General features: G+C 45.7%; 1 pseudogene across 1 annotated transcript; it reads right to left on the bottom strand.

The window, feature by feature from the left end:
* Window positions 1-3,450: 3,450 nt before the first annotated feature.
* Window positions 3,451-4,244, bottom strand: LOC308240239 (small ribosomal subunit protein uS2-like; annotated as a pseudogene). The gene has a single exon. The product of its transcript is annotated as a small ribosomal subunit protein uS2-like (transcript).
* Window positions 4,245-6,379: the final 2,135 nt, after the last annotated feature.

The raw sequence follows: 6,379 nt of genomic DNA, 5'->3' as shown, positions 1-6,379 counted from the left end.
ATTTAGAAAGTTTAGAAACTTGACCCAACTGAAAAGAAGTAAGAAATGGTTGACCTTGAAAATGACTTCAGGTTTTTTCACTGCACAGAATATAGTCAAACACCGCTGCAGTTAAATATTTTACCCTTTGTTCTCCCTGCGTGATCTACAATAATAATATGCTTCGTGTTGATATTTACTGCTGTGTTGCTGACAATACCTGAAAGAGAAGTTGGGGTGCTTCACTGGGCTGGAAAAAGTTTAGCTATATCAGAAAGCAGGTCTAATTAAGCAAGTTTATTCTCTCTATATAAAGGGCTAAGTTGACTCATGCATGCACTATACACATAAAGCTCTCGCTGGCACCAATCGCACCCATGTGTTTCAATCTGTCATTGTCGATCGTGAATTTGGTTGACACTTCTATTGTAGAGAAAGGGTGAATAGTGATATTAAAATATTTCCCCTAATTAATTTCAATGTGCACGAATCCATGCACTGGGCCACAAGTTTAGTATAATATTCATGACGACCCTATGGAATAGGCATTGTTGCTTTCTTCATTCTATAGATGGAAAACTGAAACTCCAGAAGGTTTAATAACTACTTCAACATCAAGTTAGTAAGTAGCAGAGCCAAGATTTAAATTTGAACCCAAGTCTGTCTGATTTCAAAGCTCTAAGAACACATTTTACTTATTAATTAATTCATTCAACCAACCAAAATTTTTTAGACTACATGCCATATCCCAGACACTGTGCTTGGCCACAAGTGGGTATACATGGTGGCAATATTTCTGATTCTATCCCCCCTCCAGCTTAGATTCTATCTCTCCTCCAGCTTAGCCTGCTCTGTAGAACTGCAGACTCATGAATCTAACTACCTGGTTGACATGACTATCTCAAACAGACACGTTCAAAACAGAACTCTTGACTCTTCCTCCAAAGTCGCTTGCCCAAAGACTTCCTCAGGTCTCTAAATGGCATCACCATTCATGCAGCTGCTCAAGCCAAAAAGTTAGAGGCCATCTCAGTTCTTTCTTTCCTTCTCCCTGTACATCTAATCTATCAGCTTGTCTGGTTGATTTTATCTCCAAACATATCCTAAGTCTTTTCACTTTTCTTCATCCCCTTTTTCCCCACCAATCCATTCTCCTTCACAATAGCCCTATGAGATATGATGTCTGCATGTTCTTAAATCATCAGTCAAATAATTGCCTTTCCCTGGTTCCAACACTCCAGTAGATTCCTATATGCTCATAACCCACAGGGCTCTGCCCCTGAACTGGCTCCTGTGCTGCCACTGGGTCTCCTGCCCTTTCCCTGCATCATAACCCATGCTCCTGCCCTATGTTCCTCTAATATGCTAAGCTCCTTTCTACCTTAGCTTTTACTCACATATCTCCATCTGCCTGGAATGTTCTCCCCCACATCTCAATTTGTTTACTTATTTTTAAATATATTTTTATTGATTTCAGAGAAGAAGGGAGAGGGAGAGAGAGATAGAAACATCAATGATGACAGAGAGTCGTTTATTGGCTGCCTCCTGCATGCCTCCTACTGGGGATCGAGCCTGCAACCTGGGCATGTGCCCTTGACCAGAATCGAACCCTTCAGTCCGCAGGCCAATGCTCTATCCACTGAGCCAAACCAGCTAGGTCCCCCACATCTCAATTTAAATGTTACCTCCACAGAGAGGCCTCCAATACCCAGCTTCTATAACGTAGCCACTCTTCTCTCTGCATTTCTTTTTTTTTTTTTTAATTTCCTACATACCTGTTTCCCCCATCCACTAGAATAAAATTCCATGAGAGCAAGGAGCTGACTTCTCTTATTCATCAATTTATTCTCAGCATCTAAAACAGTAGCTGGCACATAGGTGTTCAATAAGTAAAGAGGCAGAAGTTAGTGGATACAGCAAGGAGGGGGTACACAGGGTAGTGTACGATCCTTGGGTAATGACAAAGGAACAGAAGGTAGTAAGAAACATGCTGGCCCTCCTCTGAGTGTGAGACTAGGGAAGAGGAGGTGTGGGGTCCCCAAGTTTCCACTCACTAGCCAAGTCACTTCGCTTTTCTGATCTGTAGTTACCTCATTAAAAAATGGGAGTAATGGTACTGTCACCTAACAGTGTTGTAGGGGAACTCTGCTCAAACCCTCTATGGCTTCCCATCTCCCTATGCGTAAAAGCCAAGGTTACTACAATGGCCTCCATGTTCCTGCACCTTCTGGTACCCCTCCTCCCACTTGCCCTCTGCCCTCATCTCTTACTACTCTTCCTCTCACTCCTCTCTGTTAGCCTTGCCAGCCTCCTCCGTGTTCAGGCCTCAGGGTCTTCACCCAGATATTCTCTTCGCCCAGAATGTTCTTCCCCCAAATACTTGCAAAGGCTCACCCCGCACTTTCTTTGGGTCTAGTCTCAAATGTCCATCTCCTCAGTGAGACCTTCCATGGTCACCCCATTTGACACTGCACCCACCTTTCTGAGTACTCCTTCTCCCCCTTCTCTGTTTTATTTTTCTCCATAGCACTTCTCATAGGCTGGCAGACTCTATCATTTGCTTATTTACTTTGTGTACCTGTGTCCTCCCCACTAGAGTGTAAGTTTCATAAGAGCAGGGAATTTAGCTGTCTTATTCACTGCCATCCCCACAGCCACTAAAACAGTGCCTGGCACTTAGTAGACAGTAAATATTTACTGAATGAATAAATGCACTCATGAATGAAGTGCTGACATGGTGCCTGGTATATAAAAAGTGTTTGGTAAATGGTAGTTGTTATTACTAATAACTATCTCTTTGTGTATCCATTCCCATGTCTGGAGCATAGCACAGAGCCCTGCACTCACTAGATGCTCAGTTAACACTTGTTGAAAGAGAAACCCTATGTGAGGTGCAAAGTCCCCTACCTGCCACAAGAGAAAACCAAAGGACATAGCTCTAAGAGTGCAGAGGAGGAAAGGCAGCACCACAGGCTGTTTCTAAAAAATAAATCTCCAGCCCTACACCTCTCCCCCCTCCCCCAAAAGAGACCTCTAAAGAGGGGTCTTGAACCAAGGGTGATTTGCACAAAGTAGCACCAGGAAGGTTACGTGGATCCTTAACTAGCACCCCTGGTCTTCTAAGGAGTCTGTTGCCAAAATTCTGAGGGTTCATGAACCTAGGGTTCAGAAAATTGCTTCTTTACTTCTTCTCTCTTTTAACTGTATTCTAGCATTTCCTTCAATCATGAATGCAGGCAACAATCCATCATAATATTAGATCTGTGACTTGGCCACCAACAGAAACAATGCACATATTTTTTTTATCACATTAGAATGAAACAGAACTCTTAAAATATCAATATGCCCATCATTATTTTGAAATTATGATAGTTGTACTAGTAAGACTCACCATTATATATTTTTTAAAAGAAACTGTTTATTTCCCATCAAACTTATTTCCATTCTGGTAAGAGTGTGTGGAAGAACAGCTTAGGGCCACTCAGTGGTTGTTTTTACCCATTCAGTGGGGGCTGCAGACCAGTCTTCAGTGGCAGGCTGAGCGCTTGTCTTCAGTAGGAAACTGCTGAATGGGCACAGGGGGCACCTGAATGCCTTCAGACCAGCCTGTGACCTCAGGATGAGCAGCAGTGAACTTTGGGGGAGTGGGAGCAGTCCATTCACCCTGAAATTCCTCCTTGCTCACAGCCATTTCAGCAGCAGCCTGCTCTTCCTTTCCAATCTCTCTGGGATCTCTGTAGAAGTAGATTTCAGACATGACCTCCCACGGGTGTTGATAGGAGATGGTGCCATGCATGTGCAGTACGTCTTGGGTCAGCATCCACCACATCAGACCCACTGAGTGAACCCCCTTGTTGTTACAACAGATGGCAATGTCCACATAGCGCAGAGGAGTCTGTGTTACACAGAGCAATGGTGGGCAGGTTAACGTAAGATGCCTCTGTGAGAGGCTGGTGGTCAGCCCTGGGATCAGTAACCACCAGGAGTCTCAGCTCCCGGAAGGCTGCCTGGACCTGGTTGGTGAAGGTTCCAGGAGTGAAGCGGCAATAGGAGTGGCTCCAGTGGCAGGAGCAGACTTCAGCATGCTGGCCAGCATTCCTGGACGATATGACACTGACATCAGCGGGGTTTTCAGTGGCAACAATGGCATGAACTGCCAGCAGGAGCTTCTCCCAGGTGCTCTTCAGATTTATGATGCAGATGCCACCACTTTTCCTTTTCTAGATGTACTGTGCCATTTGGAAGTCAAGGTTGGTGCCACCTAAGTGGGTTCAGTATGGAATCAATGTCCCTGGTTACAGCCTAAGTCCCTCTTCACAGCTGCTTAGACCAGTGGCTCTCAATCCTGGCTGCCCATTACAATCACCTGAAAAGCTTAATTAAAAAAAAAAAAGTCTGGCCACATCCCAGAAGAATTAAATTAGACTATCTGGGGTGGAGCCTGGCTTAATTATTTTTTCCACAGCTTTATTGAGGTATGATTGACAAATAAAAATTGTATATATTTCATTGTACAACATAATGTTTTATTTTTTAAAAGTTTTTTTTTATTGATTGCAGAGAGAAAGGGAGAGGGAGAGAGAGACAGAAACATCATCAATGAGAGAGAATTCATCAATCAGCTGCCTCCTGCATGCCCCACACTGGGGATCAAGCCTACAACCATAATTTTTTTTAAATGTGTGCATTTATCATATGTATACATTGCGAAATGATTACACAAAGGAGTTAATGTGTCTATAACTTCACATAGTTACCTTTTATTTTTGTGGTGAGAACACTTAAGATTTACTCTTTTAGTGACGTTCAAGTGCTTGAAGCTCCACAGTGATTTTAACTTGCTGCTGCAGTTAAGAGCATTGCTCTACGGCTTGCTTCTCTAGGTATGGTCCAGGGCAGCAGCTACATCCCCTGGGAGCTTGTGAGGAATGCAGACTCTCAGGCCTCACCCAGCTCTAAATCAGAATCTGCATTTTAATAAGGACCCCAGGTAATTTGTCCAAGTGATAGTGTTTGAAAAGTACTGCCAAGGAGCCAGGCAGGAGAGTGTGGACTTGGGGCTGCTCCTAGATTTCAGGGTAGTGTGTGGCCGCTTGGTTGGGAACATCTCTCCACGTCTCCATGAGTCCCAACCTAAACGCTGGCTCAGCTTTTTGCCAGACTGGTGGTTTGACATCCTAGTGTAGATATGGTAAATAAGGCCTTAGCCTGGACAAAAACCCCATCCTGAATAGTGACAGCAGAGCAAAGGTCTCCATTTCATTGGGAAAGCTGGGGCTAGCAGAATGTTTGCTAGGAGCCCTTTCTGACCAAGTGGGAACAATAGAATAAAGAACCAGCCATCATGGCTCTGTCATGTCCAACTAACTGCGGGTCTGGGCCTAGCAATGATTGCTAGCATTGCAAGCACTGATGATTGCTCCGGGAACGCTCTCAAAGCCCTGCAGCTCTCTTGACCAGCTCCCCAAGCACCTCAACCCCTGCCCCCTCCCCCCACACGAAGTGATCAAATGTATTCCAATTCTATTATTGGTTTGTTTTCTAAATGTCCGCCCTATTTTGGCTCAGAGCCCTGATCTTAAAGGCTTTGCCAAGTGGGTGGAGCCAGGACCTCCCTCCTCGCAAGGGAGTGCTGCTTTGCAGGGAGCACCCAGTGTGGGGAGACAAAGGCCCCTGGCTGGGGCTGTGGTGTAGAGGGCGGATTCCAAAGCGCAAAGAGGCAGTCGTAGGCCCCAGGGCAACAGAGGATGGAGCCTGTTGGCTTCCAGGGCTGGGCAGACACTGCTGCCTGGTCGCCTGTCAGTCCTCGTTTCCCCGCCAGGAAGCATCTTCTTACTGGAAAGACCGCTGTCTGCTGCAGCGGGTGGCAGAGTCTGAAACCAATTTGCACAAAGCCCTAGGCGACAGAAAACTTCATGTTCGTTTTTTTTTGGAGGCATCCTGTCAGAATGAGAGTTTTTAAAAAGCCACCTGTCAGGTCCCAGTTCATAAACGAGCACCCCCAAGACCACTGGAGGAAGATGAGGGTGGAGGACTCATTCTCACGGTCCCGGTTTAAACATCACTGGAGGCTCTGGGTCGCAGTGCGTAGGACTCGGCCACAACGGTGCTGCCAGCTGTTTGCTGTGTAACTGAGAGCGGAGTCCTTTAAGGACACTGGGGCCATTGGGTAAACACTCTCCTAGTCTCTCCCGCAGCTGGGTGTGGACAGCGGCCTTCTTTGACCAGGGAAGTGAGGGCACCAAGCTGTTGCCCAGCCAAAGAGCTAAGGTGCCTCCTTTTTAAGGGCCCCAAGCATCGGGTCCTTTCCTGAAAACATACAGTATATAAAATATTGTGCCTGGATGTTCAGCACTGGCCCTTGGGTCTGTACCCACCCTTCTCCATCTTGGCAGTAGTT

Source organism: Plecotus auritus (assembly GCF_963455305.1).
Source record: "Plecotus auritus genome assembly, chromosome: X".
NCBI lineage: Eukaryota > Metazoa > Chordata > Mammalia > Chiroptera > Vespertilionidae > Plecotus > Plecotus auritus.
Note: the sequence above shows the minus strand (reverse complement) of the source record. Positions and strands in the feature narration are given on the sequence as shown.